The 20,079-nt window shown below is 47.8% G+C and overlaps 1 protein-coding gene across 9 annotated transcripts in view; it reads right to left on the reverse strand.

Moving 5' to 3' along the window:
• The window catches only part of NOD1 (nucleotide binding oligomerization domain containing 1), a 61,314-nt gene extending 41,574 nt beyond the window's left edge, over nucleotides 1–19,740 (reverse strand). For 5 of the 9 annotated variants that reach the window (XM_036074465.2, XM_036074464.2, XM_078059416.1 and 2 more), the window contains exon 1: nucleotides 19,298–19,724. The gene's annotated coding sequence lies outside the window, so the exon portion shown is untranslated. Of the gene's footprint in view, nucleotides 1–18,143; nucleotides 19,258–19,297 lie in introns of those variants that run through there. The other 4 variants (XM_078059420.1, XM_078059418.1, XM_078059422.1 and 1 more) reach the window with 4 other exon arrangements.
• Nucleotides 19,741–20,079: the final 339 nt, after the last annotated feature.

Raw genomic sequence — 20,079 nt, forward strand, 5'->3', positions numbered from 1 at the left:
AGAATAAAAGAGGAAGATGAAGCAGAGATATGAGGCAGAAAAGGTCAGGGGAGGGCTGGTCTACCACCTAAAGCCATCTCTTCAGACAAAGGCAAGTGGGGGTAGAGCCTATTGGTGGGCAGGGAGCCCCTTGGGAGCTGAGGGGTTAGATGGCACCCCCAACCCCTCCTCTTCTTCCGGCTTTCTGATCTGCCCTCAGAGAGGTTTAGTTCCCAGGTAACCGAATCCCAGGGTCAATCCACCACCTTAGGCTCCTTGTGGAGATCTGTGCCTAGGTCCCATCTTGCAATATGATCTTCCGAACTAAATATAAAGTCTGCAGAGCCTCCAAAAAAGGCTCAGGGAAGCTTCTCTGAAGAAAACAAAACAAGAGGGCAGGCATTCAAAGGAAAAAAGAAGTAGAGACAGGAGAAAGAAACTCTGTAAGACTATAGAACAGACTGTTGAATAAAAATAAAACTCAAGCCATGTGTGTAATCTAAGATTTTCTAGTAGCCACAGTAATCAAAGTAAAGAGAAATGAAATTAATTTTCATAATGCTTTAACCCAATATATTAAATATCTTATTTCAATATGTAATCAACATAGAATTAAATGAAATGTCTTGGGGCGCCTGGGTGGCTCAGCTGGTTAAGCGACTGCCTTCGGCTCAGGTCACGATCCTGGAGTCCCAGGATTGAGTTCCGCATCGGGCTCCCTGCTCATCGGGGAGTCTGCTTCTCCCTCTGACCTTCCCCCCTCTCCTGCTCTCTTTCTCTCTCATTCTCTGTCTCAAATAAATAAATAAATAAAAATAAAATAAATAAATGAAATGTCTTACATTCATTTTTTTCATACCAAGGCTCTGACATCCAGTGTGCATTTCACACTTACAGCACCTCTCAAACTGGACCAGCCACACGTCAGGTGCTCTAGAGCCACCTGCGGCCAGTGGCCGCTGCGCTGGATGGTGTAGCCCCAGAGCAACAACTAGAAGCCGGGGCAGGAAGACATCGCAGCTCCTGCCCCGTCCCCACCGCCATCTAAAAGACTGACGCCAGGAAGGACTCTGAATTGGCTTTTCAGATTAATTTCTCAGAAAGTCACTGAGGCAGGTAGTTAAAGAGGTGAGATCACGGACAGTTCTGTGAACTCAGAAAGGAAAGAAGTATGGCACCTACTGGTCTATAGTCAGCATACAATTCCTTTCAACTATTAGATAACAAATTCAAACTTTGCATGCGGAAAAGACTAAAAGTAAGAACAATTTTTTGTCAAAGCATTTTTGTCAAGAATGCTATTGATAGTATAGTGAGACAGGGACTTTCGGACACCGTGGGTAGGAATGTATCCTGGTGGAGACCATCTGGGAACCCATTTAATAGTATGTATCAAGAGCCTGTGAAAAGTTCGATTTAGTAACTTCTCATTCTAGAAATCTGCCTTCTGCAAATACTTCCTGTTCTAGAAATCTGCCTTCTGAAAAGATTCAGAGGTTCTGACCATTTTGTGCTTGATTTTTTTTTATTTTTTATTTATTTATTTATTTTTTTAAGATTTTATTTACTTATTTATTTATTTGAGAGAGAGAGAGAAACAGCATGAGGGGCGAGAGGGTCAGAGGGAGAAGCAGGCTCCCCGCTGAGCCGGGAGCCCCATGCGGGACTCGATCCCAGGACTCCGGGAACATGACCTGAGTTGAAGGCAGTCGCTTAACCAACTGAGCCACCAGGCGCCCTGACTTTTTTTTAAACAAGTTTCTTCTACTTCTCGCTGTGATACAGTAGCTTGTGACTCCCACAGAGGCCAACTGTAGGCGAACTGATCAACAAATTGGGGTACGTTCGTACAGTAGAGCACTATTCAGTAGGAAGTATGAATGAAATACAACATGAATATCACGGCTATTACGCTGCATGAGAGAAACCAGACTCAAAAGAGTATATAATATATGATTCCATTCTAGAAATCTGACCCTGAAATCAGAGCAGTGGTTTCCCGGGGGAGGGGGGTGGGAAGACAGGAGAAACTGACTGCATAGAGAAATTTCTGGGGAGATAGAAATACCCTTTATCTTGACTGAAGTGCTATATATAGGTCACATATATGTGTGTATGTGTACAGAAATGAGTTTTTCAGGTAGAAGAAAAATGATCCTAAGACAAAAAATGAGAGCAACAGAAAGGTTAATGTGAGTAAATAGAAATGTGTATTGACTGAAGAAAACAATACTAATTAATATCTTGGGGAGTTTAAAATATATACAGAATTAGGGGCGCCTGGGTGGCTCAGTCGTTAAGCGTCTGTCTTCGGCTCAGGTCACGATCCCGGGGTCCTGGGATCGAGCCCCACGTCAGGCTCCCTGCTCAGCGGGAAGCCTGCTTCTCCCTCTCCCATTCCCTCTGCTTGTGTTCCTTCTCTCGCTGTCTCTCTGTCAAATAAATAAATAAAATCTTTAAAAAAAAATATATATATATATACAGAATTAGCATGTGTAACAATAACAACACAAAAGTTGGAGGGGAATAAATGGACTTAAGGTGTTCTAAGGTCAAAGCACTTTCTGGTACTAGGCAAAAGTATGACTTTATGTTTTTTTAAGTAAGCTCTATGCCCAACATGGGACTTGAACCCACAAACCCGAGATTAAAATTCACATGCTCCAGTGACTGAGCCAGCCGGTTGCCCCGGTATTACTTTGTTTCAGACAGTAATAATTCAAAGATCAGATTATTGTCTCTAAGATTGCCACTAAAAGAATAGTAAAAGAAATATATACAAGACAATAGAAGGAGGAAATGGAATAATAAATACACTTAATTCTAAAAGAAGACAAGGAGATAAAAAGGTAAAAAAAAAAAAAAAATAGCCAAGACAAATAGAAACCAGATATAAATCCAAATGTATTAATAATTCCATTACATTACATGTAAATGTAGTAAATACACCAATTATAAAACTTGGCTTGGCAGACTTGATAGAAAAAAACTACATGCTGCCTAAAGAGACACATCTTAAATAAAATGATGGGGTTTAATTCATTCATTCATTTCCCCAAACAGGAAAAGAAATACGAGGTATACCCTCACCAAAAAAGAGCTGGCATAGCTATATTAAAAATAAAGAATTTAAGGGAAGAAATGTTACTAGAGATAGAAAAACATTTCATAATGATAAAATGATCAATTCTAAAGGACGATACAAATATTTTCATTTGTATGTACCTAGTAACATTTTCAAAATAATAAAGCAAAAATTGACAATCATAAGAGACCTAGACAAATCCACAATCACAATGGTGCACTTTAATACACGCCTCAGAGTAACTGAAAGAACAAAAAGAACTAAAAATCAGCAAAGAGTAAGAATATGGAGAATCTGACCAGAATAACAAATCTCCTGACATCTATAGAACACGCACCCAACAGCAACAGAACGCTTAGCCTGTAATATTTGTCAAAGCTGACATAAAGCAAGTTCTTAACATATTTTTTTAAGATTTTATTTATTTATTTGAGAGCAAGCATGTGCTGGGGGAGGGGCGGGGGAGCCCACCGCCAAGGGCTGCATCCTAGGACCCTGAGATCATGACCTGAGTAGAAGGCAGATGCTTAACTGACTAAGCCACCCAGGTGCCCTGCAAGTTCTGAACACATTTTAAAGGACTGAAATCATTCAGAATATATTCTCTGACCATAGTGGAATCAAGCTAGAAATCAAAAATAAAAAGATACCTAAAAAATCCGCAAACCAACTGGTCAAAGAAGAAATAGAAATTAGAAAATATTTTCAACTGTATGATCATGAAAATACAACATATCAACACTTGTGGGATACAATTAAATAAGTCATAGAAATTTATAGATTTATATGCATATATTAGAGAAGAAAAACAGGGGTGGCTGGGTGGCTCAGTCAGTTAAGCATCTACCTCGGCTCAGGTCATGATCCCAGGGTCCTGGGATCCAGCCCTGCATCGGGCTCCCTGCTCAGCGGGGAGTCTGCTTCTCCCCCTCCTTCTGCCCCTCCTTGTGCTCTCCCTCTCTCAAATAAATAAATAAAATCTTAAAGGGAAAAAAAAAAAGAAAATAAAAACAAGGGTTTCTGGGTGGCTCAATCGGTTAAGCGTCCAACTCTTGATTTCAGCTCAGGTCATGATCTCAGGGTCGTGAGATGGAGCCCCCCATCTGGCTCCACACCCAGCGTGGAGCCTGCTTAGGATTCTCTCCCTCCCTCTCCCTCTGCCCCTCCGCCACCCCTGTTCTCTCCCTCTCGCTCTCAAAAAAAAAAAAAAAAGAAAAAAAAAAAAATTCTCTCAACAAAGCGGGTTTAAAGGGAACGTATGTCAACATAATAAAGGCCATATGTCAAAAACCCGCAGCGAACGTCACATTCCATGGTGCAAAACTGAGAGCTTTTCCTCTAAGATCAGGAATTTCTTTAGAACCAGCACATGGTCACTGCAGGTCCCTGTGTTCTCCGGCTGCCCCCGCACTGTCCTTTGCCGGCCAGTGGCCAGGAGAAGCTGGAGGGGCAGCAGGTGAGGAGTCCTATGAAGCCACTCTTCCAGAGAGCGTTACTGCAAGGCAGTCCTTCTGCAAACGGCTCAGCCGGGGCGCCCTCCCAGCTGAAGAGCACGGTGAAGGCGAGCAGGCCTGCCCGAGAGCGGAGACCTCAGGGTCATTCGTTAGCTCGTTTACACTCCTCAGGCATAAAGGCCACTGTCCCCCTGCCGTCAGGGGGCTCACAGACAAGAGAGACGACATCATCAACAGAAACCTAGCGGCACCAAATGCAAGGAAAACAAAATACCCGAAGAATGGGGGAAACAGAGCAAAGACTTCCGCCTGAGGTGAACTTGGAACCCCAGAATGGAGGGAGGTCTGCCTTAGCCAGAAGTCTGGGGGAGGCCGGGGAAGCCCGGGGGGCTTAGGGGGGCGCTGTGGCTGACCCACGGTCAGAATGCCTGTGGGGAGGTCGCAGGGGCACGTCGGGGAAGGATTCACTGAGAAAGGAGTCCCACCTGGGGACAGAGCAACCGGGCCTCCTGCGCAGACCTGCTCCTTTCAGTCCCGGAGCCTTGGGGAGGCCCTTCCCCCACACTCAGTTTCACTTTCTAAAGGGGGATTTTGCCCAGTGCCGCTGCTTTCTTCCTTCTCTACTATCCCCAGGGACCCTGAAAGTCCATGTGCATTCTTTGTAACCGAGATGCTAAGATAAAAAGCACTTTATAAAGATGTTCATCTCCATAGATGTTCCTTTTTACGTTTTAATAACTTTCCCCAAGTATAAAAGCAATTTATCTGCTCACCGTGGAAACTTCGGGAAATGCAAAAAGAAAAAAGAGAGAGAGAGAAAAAAACCAAATCACCTACACCACTGTTACCATTCTGGAACATTCCCTCTCTGCTTCTCTCTAGGTGCAGTTAGGCCTACACCGGCCTTCTGCTGGCATCACACTGTACGCAGCTGCAGTACCTTTACCATTATCGTGTGCTTCTAGGTAACCACCAAGGCCCGCTTTCAGGCTGCAGAAGCTAGTTTCTGACAGACACTTTCCTTACTGGGTTTTTATTTTATAAAGGAAAGTAAGAGCCACCTGCCACTCTGATCTTTCAAAGCCCCATAACCGAGACATTCCACGTGCCAAACTGGAGGATCAAAGATGACACCCAGTAGTGGTAACACCTGCCCTGGCCTGGGCCGGCCTGCCTGCCTGAACCACCTCAGCAAACCCAGATGCTCCCAGCTGCGGCCAGTCGCCAGGACAACCTGCTATCACTCACGGCACCCGCGGAAGGGCCACCGGGGACCGGGCGGGGGAGGGGCGCTGGGAAGACTCCAGGATGCCGGCCTCCCGCGTCCTTCTCCAGAGGTCCGCTGTCAAGCCCTGCGCTGCGTGGTGGCCCCAGCAGGACACAGAAGGACCATCACTAACACTGAGTAAGCTGTTTACTGGGGGCCCAGCAGCCAGCTAATGCTTTCCACTCACATACAGTGACACAGGGCTTAGAGGTGGTCTCTGGTGCCAGCCAGCCTCTCTGTGACTCGGTTTCCTCACAGGGACAGTCCCCGCCTCAAAGTGTTGCTGTGAGGACTGAGTTCATATTCAAAGTGCCTAGACCAGGCACCGAGTAACTACTCGGTAATGATCACCTGATTTAATCTTCTCTATTATCTCACTCAATTCTTAGGACAACACTGGTGGCAGAGGTCATTGTTACCACCGACTTACAAGTGAGCAATCTGAGGCCCACGAGGTTAACGATCTTCCCAAAGTCACAGAGTTTATAATCCGGCAGGACAGATGGGACGGAACAAGAGATTTCAAGTGCGGTGAGCACACCAAATGAGCAATGAAGCCAGAGTGCCGGCCTGCGGTTCCCCCTGGGCTTCCGGCGGCAGGTGACCGGGACAAGTGCTTAGAGCCCCTGTCCCTTAGGAGTTGGAACGTGAGACGCACGGAGTCCCAGTAACCCCCAGCACATGAGTGCTTGGTCCAAGCGGCCCACTGCCGAGCGACACAGTCTCCTCGGGCACCCACAGGTGCCACCCCTTATCCTGTGCATCTTTATAATAAACCTCTCTGAACAGAGAGAGCCTCAGGGTTATCTCTGAGTGAGATGGTCAGTTAGATGCTGGCAAACACGTCCCCTCTGCGCAGAATCACCCAGCAAAGCCGGGGTGCAGAGGTCACCTGGCCCACAGTATAACTGTGAATGTCAACTCCCAGAACGAGTAGACAGAATTTGGCTTCCATCCCTACTGACACGGCCTAGATCAAGAACAGAAACCTCAAGAAAATCATTTCCCGTCATCTACACTGGCCTCATGATTTCACTCTTTTCTTAGACACCCAGTTGCTGGCAAACATCATTCATCGTGGGCCTGAAAGATAAGAGATTTCAGAATAAATGACACAGCTTTCCACAAACTGGTGTCGCAACACCAAGTAAGATCCCTAACAGAGCTGAGGCCTATTCCCTCAAACATTCCTTAACAATGCAGCAGAGGTCAACTTAGAGTTACGACCCAGAGTGCTCTCAACAGTGAGCTCAGTGGGGTCAGGCCATTCTTCAAGCATTTCTGCTGCGGACACTTGCCACATGGAGACTGCAAAAAAAATACAAACACGAGCAAAATCAAAGCCAGCTTTGCTGGCATCAGGTGCTATGGAATCTGGCCAGGGCTCTGAGCCTCTGCACTTACACTGACCCCGTCGCCACCTGCCACCACCCTCCCCTGTCGCCCTGCTGCCAAGTTCTGTTCATTTCTCGAAATGTGAGTTTCCCAAACAGGCTGCTGCTCTCTGGAAACTTGGGAGGCTACAGGAAACAAAAAAGGGCAATGGTTTTATACATTAGAGAGGATCAGCATATGGGATATGACTTAACTGACCACGGGACAGTCTCTCTGACTCTCCTCCTGCTTCCTTACAGAACAGCACAGTGATGGAAGTGGGTGGCTCATTAACTAGTGTGGACTAACGGGGTGCCTGGCTGGCTCAGTCGGCAGAGCATGCAACTCCTCTTCCTCCGGCTCTCTGACCAGCTCCTTCAAGATGGCGGCTGCTTCACCCGCCGGGCCAAGTCAGGGCAGTGAGGACTGCCTCCTGCCAGGTTGTGATGGGCACAGTGCGGTGCGAGCAAGACACGGACCTCTGTTGTTTGAGCTGCTGGGATTTGGGGATTATCTGTAACCGAGCCCAGCCTGACAGATACCATGCTTTTGGGCAAGAAAAGCATTCAGCACGTTAGGAAACTGAGGCCCAGAGGGGTGAAGTGAGTTGTCACGGGCCAGAGAGCCGGCTGGAGGCCGGGCAGGAGGCACAGCACAGCCCTCACCCTTCCTTCACAAGACGGCAGTTTCTCTAAGACACAACCCCGTGACATTAAAGGACCACCTGGAGTAAAGATAAGCCGCTACAATGGTTTTTCAGGTACCATAAAATTGACTCTATTTATTGAGTTAAGAGTTAAGTTAAAATAAAACACCATTCTCTGCTTACCTCTGGCTTACAGTCACCTATTAAAAAAATACTAATATATTAAAAAAGGGAAAAAGGCACACAAGGAAGTCACGCATACTCCTGACTGGGGCTGGGGCAGCTGCATCTGCCTGCTGTGGTCCCACATCCTGTCATTCCACCCAGCTACCTGCTCCAGAGCCGCTGCACCTCAGCCCTGGCCACCACCACGACTGTCAGGATGGCTGGGCACGAACCATCACCAGTGATGAAAAGGAACGTGACGGAGCCATATGTATGGACAGAGAAAGATCTTCAAGACACGGCGTCACTTGAGAAATGCAAGTTGCTGAAAGAAATACGGAGTATAACATTTATATAACTTGCCCATATCGCCTACCCTAGAAACACACAAAACACTATATATTTTCTACAAGCATACATCTGTAAACATAAATGCAAAGAAAAATATCTGGAAGACAACACACTCTACGAGAATAGAGATTACTTCTGGACAGGGAACGAGGGCACCAGGATTGCTTAGTATTTTTATTGGTAATGTTTTAACTTTCCAGAAAAAGAATATATACTTGCATCATTTAAAGTTACTTTAGAGCCTTATTTTTTTTTAAAGATTTACTTATTTATTTTAGAGAGACAGCGAGAGAAAGAGAGAGCATGCACGCCTGTGGTGGGGAGGGGCAGAGGGAGAAGGAGAGAGAGAAACCCAAGCCGACTCCAAGCTGAGCATGGGGCCTGACCCCATAACCCTGAGCTCACGACCTGAGCTGAAACCAAGAGGCAGATGCTTAACTGACTAAGCCACCCAGGAGCCCCACTTTAGAACCTTTTTAATCATCAAGGCATCTTAGGCCGTTTTGAGACAGGTCAGTGAAACATTCTCAGCAATCACTTTGTCCTAAGGAACTTTGACTTTCAACTCAAAAACCCACCCCCCTACACAAAAAGGCCCATCCCCATTAAACGAAATGATGCTTCGTTAAAACCAAACAAACTCAGATGGGCTGCTACAACTCTTTCCGCACACCTGTAAATAAATGAAACGCTCCTTCTGGTTTGGTGAAATATCACAGTCAAGCTGACAGGTTTGTGGGTGGCAACAGGTTTATTTTGTCTTCAATTTAGTAGGAGGCTGTCCTCTCAGGGTATTGCCACTAAGTCTGGTTTGAAACAAGGAATCTAAACTGAAAATATCAATCCTCACACAAAAATTACAGAGCAAAAGAATCAACAAAACTGACTTTCAGGTAGATTTTTTTCAATCTTAGGACCTCAAGCAGTATCTTATTGAAGAAATGCTCCATGATTACTAAATACTTCATTTCCCTTTGTATTTTTCCCTTCCTTTCATGTAGCACAAACCTCTGCACAGTTTAAAACAATATCGGCTCAACTGCTTTCTGTGGAACATTCTGACCCCGAGTGATGTTTTCATTTTGATGGATGATGCCCAAAGGACCTCACATTTTTCCACCCAATATCTGCTCCCCACCCAAAAGGTATCATAACCAAAGAAACTATTTTAGATTCTTTCCTCTTTCCAGTCATGAAGGTCTAACCAGCAAACAGTATGTCTGCCAAAGCCCCAAGCTGCCATGCACAATATGGGTTTCTAAAACACTCTCACTCCCACAGACCTGGATGACAGAAATCGATCAGACATCAGATAATAGACAATTGGTAGTTATTTACTGAATTCAGATTCAAGATGAGTTCAATAAAGCCACCATTCCCTGCCTACTTCAGAGATATTACCCGGATTGTAAAACATCAACTAGAATAGAGCCTGCCAACCTGATGGTAAATCCCAGCAAAACTTGAACCCCCCCACACCCATGAGCACTGAGGGTCATATCTGGATTCTCCTCAAGGAGATCTCTCCTCTCCTGAATAAGATTCATTTTGGTGAATATGATCCACAGCTTCCTCAGACCAGTTTTAAAACGATGAAGATGATACTGTGTTTGTTGACTTGAAGCACCTGGATACTCAAGGTGCCCAACAAGTGGGTGGACTAACCCATCCCAACGGCAATCTCACCGAAAGCTAATGCCCAGCATATTCCCACACTATATCGGCGGAGCTGTGCAGAGAATACATGCAATGGGTCAACTCAAATTGGCTCCCACTCTCCCTACTGCATAATCCACAAAAACATTAGTTCAATCATGGTCCCAGGCTTCTGACATTAGATAAACACAAGCTGCCGTTCTTTAATAGATCTACATCTCTTTCTCTCTCTCTCTCCTCTCTCTCTTTCTCTCTCGGGTTTGTTGTTATTTCTTCTCATTTTTCTTCTTTCTTTTTAGTTTCTTATCCTGGAAAACAAGCCGACTCCTGTATGCCTCTGTCATACCAGAAAACTACTGACAGTTCCCTCTGGAGAAAATTGAGCAGATGGATGAGGCTACAATTACTATTTGAAGCTTTTGAGCTCCATTAACATTCATTTACTTTAAGTATCTGAAAGCCCTTAATCCCTCAGAATTTCAAAGCAGATACAGAAATCAGTCAGTCTCTCATAATCTCCTCTCTCTTCCTCCCGCTCCGCCTCCCCCACACGCATTTACACATCGGCCCCGGAGAACCCTTCCATCTATCTGAGTTTCTATCTTCCTTTCTTGGGAAAGTGCCACAGGACTCCAGATGCAGACTCCACCCCCCTGCCTACAAAGGAAGGAATGCAGCCCCAGCTGATGTAAGCACTCAGGACGGGCTGGACGCTGATGAAACGCAGACATCCCGTCACACTGCCGGGACCTTCTGGGAAGTCAATGTCTGACTCCACATCCCTCAGAGTCAAACCTTCTGGTCAAGAAACCCTGTGGAGAATGCATGCAGAGCCAGCCCCTCGCTTATCTGCTGGAACCACGGACTTCCAGGGTGGAACAGAATGTTGTTCAATGCCCCCATTTTAGAGATGAGGAAACTGAGGCCCAGGGCAGAGTGGGTCAACCAGAACCAGAACCCAGGTCTGCTGGCACTGAGGCAAATCCTTCTTTGGTTTACTTCTGCTTCGAAGAGCTGCCTGGGCGGCAGCAGCACATTCCCCCCCTCCCCCACTCCCCAGCAGGGACTGACACCTGTCCCAATGGGGAAGGTGGGGCCCCCTCACCCTGTTCCTCCCCTCAGCCCCGCTCTCCCTGCTGGGAACTCCCACAGTACTTTGTTCCCATCTCTCTCAGAGGACAGGTACTTTACCTTTTTCTTCCCTGACTTCTCCCTTCATATTGATTGATGGTGGCAGTGAAGGGCCAAGACTCTAAAACCAGCTTATCTGATTCCAGTCACAAGCTGTGTGATTTGGACAAACATCATACCACCCTTCTGCGCTTCAGTGTTCTTACCTGCAAAATGCAGATAATAATACTAGCACCTACCGCCTAAGACCGCTGTGAGGGTTCAGTGAGTGAATATACACACAGCGTTTAGAACAGCACTGGTCCCACCGTAAGCACTTACCACGGTCAAGAAGGGAGACTAGGCTAGGACTTCAGTCTGGTTCCTCCTCGGGGCCCGGCATCTGACTATGAGGGATGGTGTCTATCTGGTTAGTCACCATCTCTCTAGAACATAGAGGCTGCTAGATAAAAAATTGAATGAATGCATCTGGCACAATGCCCTGCTTAGAGCAGGTGCTTCCTTAACATGCATTGAACGAATATGTGGATTTCCAGAGTTCACACACTCACTTAGGGGAGGTCACTTGCTAAGCTTAGCGGTGGATAAATTCAGATTTGCAGGCACCAGTACTTGCTATTGCTAAGGCATTTATATTAGCTGCTGCCTTAAAAAGTTCAACCAGAGCTCAGCTCTCAACTTCCAGGGCATTGTCTGTGCATGCTCTCGGCACAAAATCACCTCTGCTTTGTGACAATGCCCCCCACGATGCCTTAAGGGGCTGATGTGCGATTGTTGATTGATATTTTCCTGGTGTTCTCCAGGCTTTGAAAAACAAAGTTCCAAAAACACCCTGCTTGGTATTCATCTCTGAGGGGCCAGTGAATAAAAATATCTCAATAAAGAAAGCCAACAGAAGCCAACAGAGCCTTGAATCAGAGACCCAGATCTGGAACTCTGTAAGTGGGTTTAAGTACTTAGGCGGAAGAAAGCGTCAGCCCCAGGACATCTGGAGATGGCATTTGGAACCAACAGAGAAAGTGTCTGGGGCTTCTCAAAGGAAAGGCACTCCATAAGAACAGAATATGTTAGTCACCTCAGAGGCTTGAGTTGAAACTTGACCTTGAGTAAATAAACACTGCTGACCACTGGTCAAAACACTTAGCTAGAGACTCTTACTCACTCCACTTGAACATGCAGCCACGGTCAGAACGGTCTGGGACACAAATCTACCCCGGAGCCTGGTCGCAGGGTATCTGGGATGTGTGTAGGGTGGCCCTGAGGGGTGCTGAGAGGTTGAGAAGATGCCAAGCTCCCCCAAGAGGCAGCAACACTCAGGGCCTGGGCCCTCCAGAGCCCTCATGCAGTATGTCCTATTTTAGGGAACAGGCCCCCCACCAACCGAAATACACCTGACCTGCCATGGTCTCTCACTCTGGGACCTCATGAAAACGTCACAGGAGTATGGAGAAAGGGGGCAGTGCGGACCCCCCAAAACAAGCTGGCATGACGTGGTGAGGTCTCAGCCACTTCTGGTTTGGAGGGTTTTTCTGTGATCTGAAAGTTCCAAATAATTTTCTTTTTTTTTCCAAACCCTGTGCCTTTTAAGTGTATGCAATTTCCCCGGTTGATGAACAGGGCGGAGAAAGCACCTCTTTCAGAGCTTTTGGGCAAAAGCCAGAGGGAGAGCAGACAGCATAAAAAACTGTCCGATGCCCCTGCCCTTGGCTGGGGGGATGGGATTCCCAGCATTTTGTACCTGCAGACCCTGATGCTCTGACAACCACACTCCCAAACTGCCTCTGCTCTTCAGGGCCTTTTGTTCCTGTTTCAAGGAGCCAGGAAGGCCTGGAATCCACCTGCATCCACCCACGGAGGCTCCTGCTGAAGGATGCTAGCGCCTAGGAGGCCCACACGCATTTACACATCGGCCCCGGAGAACCACAAAGCTGATGCTCCGATTCCTGGCTCTGCCCGCTTTTACTTTATTCTGAGCTTTAGTTGGTTCATCCAGAAATTGAAAACCATAATTTCTGTCTCCAGAACTGTCTCACACATCGAGACAAGTTTTATCAAGCTTAACAAATAGGGGTCGCTCATTATCTTTTTCTTGTAGATTACTAACAGAAAAGCTGGAGGAGGGAGGATCTCCTCGAGGCCTCCCATCGCCTTTTAGAGTAAAATTCCAAATCCTTTCCAGCCCAGGAGGCTCTGCTTGGCCTGAGTTTGGTTCATTCTTTAGCTCTGTCTGCACATTCCCCAACACCCCCGATGCTCTCCCACCTCTGAGCCTTCAAACACGCCGTTCCCTGTGTCTGGCATGCTCTAACTCCTTTTCATCCCGAGTCCTAGTCGAAAAGGCTCGTTCTTGGAAAGGCATATCCCCGACTTGCTGAATCCGAGTCCAGCTCTGATACTGTGTCCTGACACACTGCTGCGTCCGCTTACAGCAGTCAGCACTGTTCAGACCCGGGAACTGGTGTGTCACACCCCTTCCTCCTCCGCGAGCCCGGGAACTCCCTTTGGCCAGGCGCTGGGTCTGTTTCATTCACTGCTGTAGCCCAGATATTTTCATAGACTCTTGGCACTGGCAAGGTCTTCTGATAATATTTGTTGAATTAATGTGTTGAAGATTTGAAGGCCCCATGAGCCAGGACGAACCAGGAGCTACGAAGAGCTTTCTAACAGCCCCCAGCACCAGGCCGGGGAGGCAGCAAAGCACTTCACACCCAGGGGAAAGCCAGAAAAACCATTACCACCTCATTATCTGAAAGACGAAAGCATCCGCAATGCACTCAATGGAGAATCTGCTTATCTGGGCCCAGCTCCACTGGCTCAGGCCTCTTGGAAGATCGCCAGATTCCCCAAAGAGGCAAAAGCTACTGAGGTGTACAGAAGAGGGGAGAGGAGTAAGAAATTTCAGAAAAGGCAATCTACTTGGAACGGGCCCTGCATTTTCGAGGGGGGTGTCCTTTAAATACTCTTGTGCCCACCTGAGCCCCACCTGGAACTTCCAGGCCCGGTTTTTGTGGCCCCAAGTACCCCGCACACCTGTCTGGGTGAAGGTAGGTTTCATTACACCCAGGCTAACAATCTCAGTGCACGGAGATGACATTTTTCTCAAAATAAACATCACAACCCACTCTTAAGAACAGTAGTCCAGGTGAGTATCAGCGCTCCCCCAACCCCACCACACCCAGTGGATATTAGCTCCGCCAGTGGAAGCAACAGTTGAGATTGAAAAGCTGCAAATCTGGGGTGGGGAAGGAGTCCCACTTTCACTCCATAAGCAGACAGTTCTTTGGAAGCTGGGGTCCTGTGTGAGAAACAGAGCTCCTGGATTACAAGAGGCGAGCATGGCAAAGTGGAGGAGGTGAGCAGAGGGAGGGGCGCTCCCAGAGTTCGGCTTCGGGCTGGTAACAGGGCTCTGCTTGCAATCCCGGGTGCAGCGTTTACTCTCTGTTGACTTCGAGCTAGTTATTTCATCTCACTGAGCCTCCGCCGTCTCATCTGTAAAATGGGCGGAATGATAACCAGCCCAGAGGGTTGTTGGATCAGGGTTGTGCACAGTAAATCTATGTAAGTGTTTGCTCTTACTTAGGGTCTACCAGATCAGGTGCATCATCATTTCATCAAGCCTCCAATCAAACCTTCCACACAGGTAGAGTTATCCCTATTTTACAGATACGAACACTGAGGCTCAGGAGTGTTAGGTACCTTATCCAAAGCCACACAGCTCAGACAGGGCAAGACCAGCCCTCCAACCCAAGCAATCTTCATCAACATTATCATAATAATTACCATTTCCTGAAAGCCTGATGGTGTGCTAAGCACCTTACACCAATTACGTCATCAAATACTCAAAACCACTCTGTAAAGAATGCTGGGCGCCCAATGGCTCAGTTGGTTAAGCGACTGCCTTCGGCTCAGGTCATGATCCCGGAGTCCCTGGATCGAGTCCCGCATCGGGCTCCCTGCTTGGCAGGGGGTCTGCGTCTCCCTCTGACCCTCCCCCCTCTCATGTGGTTTCTCTCGCTCTCAAATAAATAAAATCTTTAAAAAAAAAAAAAAAAGAAAGAATGCTTATAACTGTGTGACAAAGGAGGACATAGAGTTGGAGAGGTTAAATATCTTGGCTGAGGTCACACAGTTAAGGAACAAAGCAGGGGCTGGAGCTCAGTTCTGACCCCAATTCCATAGTTTTTTCCATTTCTGTCCTGCCGGTCTTTGTTACAGATCTCCTATCTCTACTTGAAACCATCAACGTGCCTGAATTCCTATTAAATGTAAAACACTTCCTTATAAATGGGGTCCATGAGTGGCTCCATCCCAATGAAAGAGCCCATTGTCATGAACTGAACGAAGTAAGGATATCCCCAGAGAAAAGCCTAGCATTCACCAAGTTCCTTCTAGAAGGTTTGGTTTGGGGTCACAGGCAGCAACTGGGGGATGTGTTAAAACAAAGCGCAGGGAGTTCTTAGTCATGAGACAAATTAACCTTTTGGTAATTAGAACAACACAAATATTTTTTCAAGTAAATCATCATCTGCTCACAGCTCTTCCACCATGGAAGGATTTTCCCTAGCAATGCAGGACTGTCCTACCAGGTTGCATGTGGCTCTGAAAATATCTACATTCTTCCCAACTATTTTCTGCCCCATACCTGCCTAGTGATGAAGACACATAAAGACAGCAACTACCAACATCCTGAAACAAACAATATCGTGACTTCTTGTGTTTTATTAAAATATCGACCCACTTACTAGGGGTGCCTGGGTGGCTCAGTCGGTTAAAGGTCTGACTCTTGATATTAGCTCGGGTCTTGATCTTGGAGTTGTGAGTTCAAGCCCCCATGCTGGGCTCCACGCTGGGCATGGAGCCTACATAAAATAAATTAAAAAATAAAATAAAATAATGACCTGCTAAAACCTGGTGCTAATCTGGTGCTCACTTTGCAATTACCTGGGCCCTTATGATGACATCTTTATTAGTCCTTTAAACTATAGTTTTCTATAATTTAGAGGAAAAGGACTACTCAGCTTAACAAATTCCGAAATGGCAGTTTACTAGACTACCCTTCAGATGTTAATGAAGTGCAACACAAAACTGCCTCGCTGGCTTTACAGCACTCGTCCCTTGTGAGGGCACTAGAGGGCCAAGACGCCCTCAGAGTGACAGCCCCCCAGATGCGGCTGGCATCAGAGGCCGGGGAAGGCCAAAGGCAGAGGTGGTAGCGAGCCTGGCTTGGCCAACTCTGCGACATAATCTCAGCCCACTGTTTGGTCTGTGGCCGTTCTAGATAAAACATAAGAATAAGTATTCAAGCCAGGAAGTCTTGCTTTGACAAACTTTATAGCGCTGGGTAAAAACCATAAATTAACTGAAACGGCAGTGACTACTCACTTCTTACTATAAGAGGCAAGTTTGGAAAAAACACTTGCCCTCAATGAGCATTTGATACACCAAAGACTTTTCCTCCCAACAAGTTCAGACTTTTGGATGGATGAAAGGAGGCCCTTTGTATGCGACACAATTGACTTTGCCCAGATGATGAAAGAAAACAGGACTTCTAGAAACGTGCAAAGTGTCTACAGCTTCTGCAGGACAAAAATTCAGCACAAGGACAAATTTTAGCTTTTCTAATTTTATCTTGCCTAAAATCCTCCCAAAAAAGGAAATCGTAAAATAAACTGGTAACTTAAACCTCAAATCCTAGGCTTAGGTCTTAGATTTTGAAGAAATATTGAACTCTTTTCTTTAGATAAAAAGAGACAAGAAGGGATGCCTGGGTGGCTCAGTTGGTTGAATGTCTGCCTTCGGCTCAGGTCATGATCCCAAGGTCCTGGGATCGAGTCCTGCATCAGGCTCCCTGCTCATCGGGGAGCCTGCTGCTCCCTCTGCTTGTGCTCACTCTCTCTCTGACAAATAATCTTTTTTTTTTAAAAAAAAGACAAGAATTTGATATTCTTGTTTAAGCAAAAATCAGCGATTGCACATATACTGTAAAAACACTTGATCTTAATTTTTACATGACATCACTGTGTATATTACCGATGTCTAAACAGTGTTGCTGTTACCGTAAGTGATCCTGATGGTCAGTGACACACACAGCAGATCCCAGGGTGAAAGGTTCATCTGGGGTGTTGGCATTGGCAATCGTAGGATCTGGGTCCCCCTTCCCCAAATTCCTGTTCTTGGTCATGAGTCATTGTCCCTAGGCCAAGAGTCAGAGGCAAAACAGGAGCAGCCTGGGTATTGTCTGGGGACGCTGCCAGCTGGAAAGCCACGTGTGTGTGCCCACACGTGCGTGTGTCTGAGACCCTACAGACAGCCCAGCTTTCTTGGGAGCCCATTTTTTATCTATGTGACAGCAGGGTGGAGAAGTCTCAAGATTAAGGACTGCTTTCTTTCTTTTCTAAGATTTTATTTATTTATTTGACAGAGAGAGACACAGCGAGAGAGGGAACACAAGCAGGGGGAGTGGGAGAGGGAGAAGCAGGCTTCCTGTGGAGCAGGGAGCCCGATGCAGGACTCGATCCCAGGACCCTGGGACCATGACCCGAGCCGAAGGCAGACGCTTAACGACTGAGCCACCCAGGCCCCCAGGACTGCTTTCTTTTGTCAAGAAATTCATTCCCATCACATGCAGTAAAGCTATATTCCAGAGTCATCAATTAGCCCTGGGGGCCGGGGGTGGGGGGACCTGGTGGCCTGAGATTCCAGACATCAAAGCACCCAGAGGCCCAAGGGGGAAGGAACCCTCCCCTTAGCAGGGCAGGAGAAGAGCTGGGGAATGGAGTGTTGAGGGAGACAGTTTCTGGACAAACACCCCCCCCTCCCCTTCAAGGCGGTGCTAAGAAAACAGCTGTCGGTAGTGATTTATTTGCAATACTTAAAAAAAAAAGAAAGAAAGAAAACAGCTGTCGGACACAAATAACCACCGCTCACAGAGCACCTGCCATGTGCCACCTGCCCTGCCAGGCATTTGCTACACTTAACTATATTAGTCCCAGGATAGAGTTACTATTTTTTACCCCCAGTTTTCAGGTAACTTACCTATGGTCAGTATCACAGAAGTGACAGAATCTGAATTCGGGTCCAGGTTTGATGGACTCCAAAGCTCTGAACTTATTTCTCCACTCCACAAAAATTAAATGTACTCTTCTTAAAACCTTTGAAAGTCCTTTCTTCTACCTCCCGGCTGTTGTTTATTTCAAATCCACCTTTTTTATCTGCCCTGCACATGTGGTACAAGTCTGTGTCTCGTCCAATGGCCCTGCTTCTGGGATTATAGCTACTTGCTCCCAGCACCTCCCGGGGGGATGAGGAAGGGTCCATCCTGTGAAATCCACTCCTCTCAGATATTCACAGTAGAGTTACCCTTCGCTGGATATGATATAACCCACATGGAGGCTTTTAGAAGGAGGGACAAACCCAACCTGTGGCAAACACACCTGGCCTCACCCTAAAGCAGATCACCCAGTTGTCGAGGCCATGAGGTTACTGGTTTCCCCCAACTTCATGTCAAATGCATCAATGGCGTCATTTTCCAGAATGCAGAACCAATCGGGGATCATAAGAGAAGGACCCAGCAGTCCTTCTGCTTTTCACAACGGGCCAAAAGACTGTGAATATAGGAGGTTCTTTTGAACACGCTATTCACCCTGTCAAGCGTATCCTCATTCCCCTTTTTGGAGCCCAGAAAGCCGGAGGGAAGCCCGCTGCCGGGTCCCCAAGACCACGCAGGACACTGGGTGCAGAGGGATCCGTCTGCAGCCGGACTCCATCAAGGTCCCTGGCCTGCCTTTCCACCTGCCTTGGCAGCCATCCTTTATTTGGTCATTGGTTGTTCCCAACCCTGGCTGCACATTGGAATCACCTGGGGAGTTGAAACGCTATAGAGGCCTGGGTCCCACCCCCAGGCCTTCTGATGTAATTGGTCTGGGATGCGGACGGAGCATTCCAAGTTGCAGGCAGGATTTAGAAAATCCCCTAACGAGGGATCAATGATTCCGCAGAGGCTGAAGTTCATCCATTTGAACTTTTTCTGCATTCCTCTATTTATCCTCCTTGTCCCACCAGGAGCTCTTCCAGGGGAGCTTTGCATTCCGCCGACAAACAGGATCCCTCCTGTCTGCGCCTCCTCGCTAGCAGCGCCCAGGACCCTAGGAAACTTCTTTCCCAGTACATCCCCAGTCGCTGGAACTTACTTGGGCTCCACGTGCGCAGACCTCGCAGCAGCTGGGAACCAGAGCGAGAGCTGGGGGCGCGGAGACCGGGGAGCGCCGAGGCCCGGGAGCGCGGAGACCGGGGAGCGCCGAGGCCCGGGAGCGCGGAGACCGGGGAGCGCCGAGACCGGGGAACACCGAGACCCGGGAACGCCGAGACCCGGGGGCGCCGAGACCCGGGAGCGCCGAGACCCGGGAGCGCCGAGGCCCGGGAGCGCCGAGACCGGGGAGCGCCGAGGCTGGGGGAGCTCGCAGCACTGGCAGCTGCGGGAGGCTCGGAGCAGGAGCAGCCGCGCCCCGGCCCGGAACGGGAACTGGCCGGGAGGGTACTGGCGGCCGCGCCCGCTCGCCTTCCCGGGCAGCGCGGAGGGGCGGAGGCGGTGCCGGGCGGACGAGGCGGGGTCGGCGCTCCGGCCGCTGGCTCGCTGGAAGTCGGGGGACGCGGCGCGCGTAAAGTGGCCGCGAGCAACCTCAAGGGGCGCTCTCAAGTTCACGCCTGCGAACTCAACGGGCCAGTTGCGCCATGGTGGCCACGAGCCCAGCCAGTCCCCTTAAAAGTACCACCCCCGATCCTGCAACCAGAGGCGAAGCCTGGGCGCGAAGGTGAAACTTGTTAAAATGGCACACGTGCGCCTGGATGAGAAGTGGCTCAAAGTAATCAAACTTTACAACAGACCATTTACTTCGATTTATACTTTTAAAATCCAAGCCTTTCTTCCTGTTCTTAAATTTGTTCTTGGCAGTGTACATTTTATACTCTATAC

Source organism: Halichoerus grypus, chromosome 12 (assembly GCF_964656455.1).
Source record: "Halichoerus grypus chromosome 12, mHalGry1.hap1.1, whole genome shotgun sequence".
Classification (NCBI taxonomy): Eukaryota; Metazoa; Chordata; class Mammalia; order Carnivora; family Phocidae; genus Halichoerus; species Halichoerus grypus.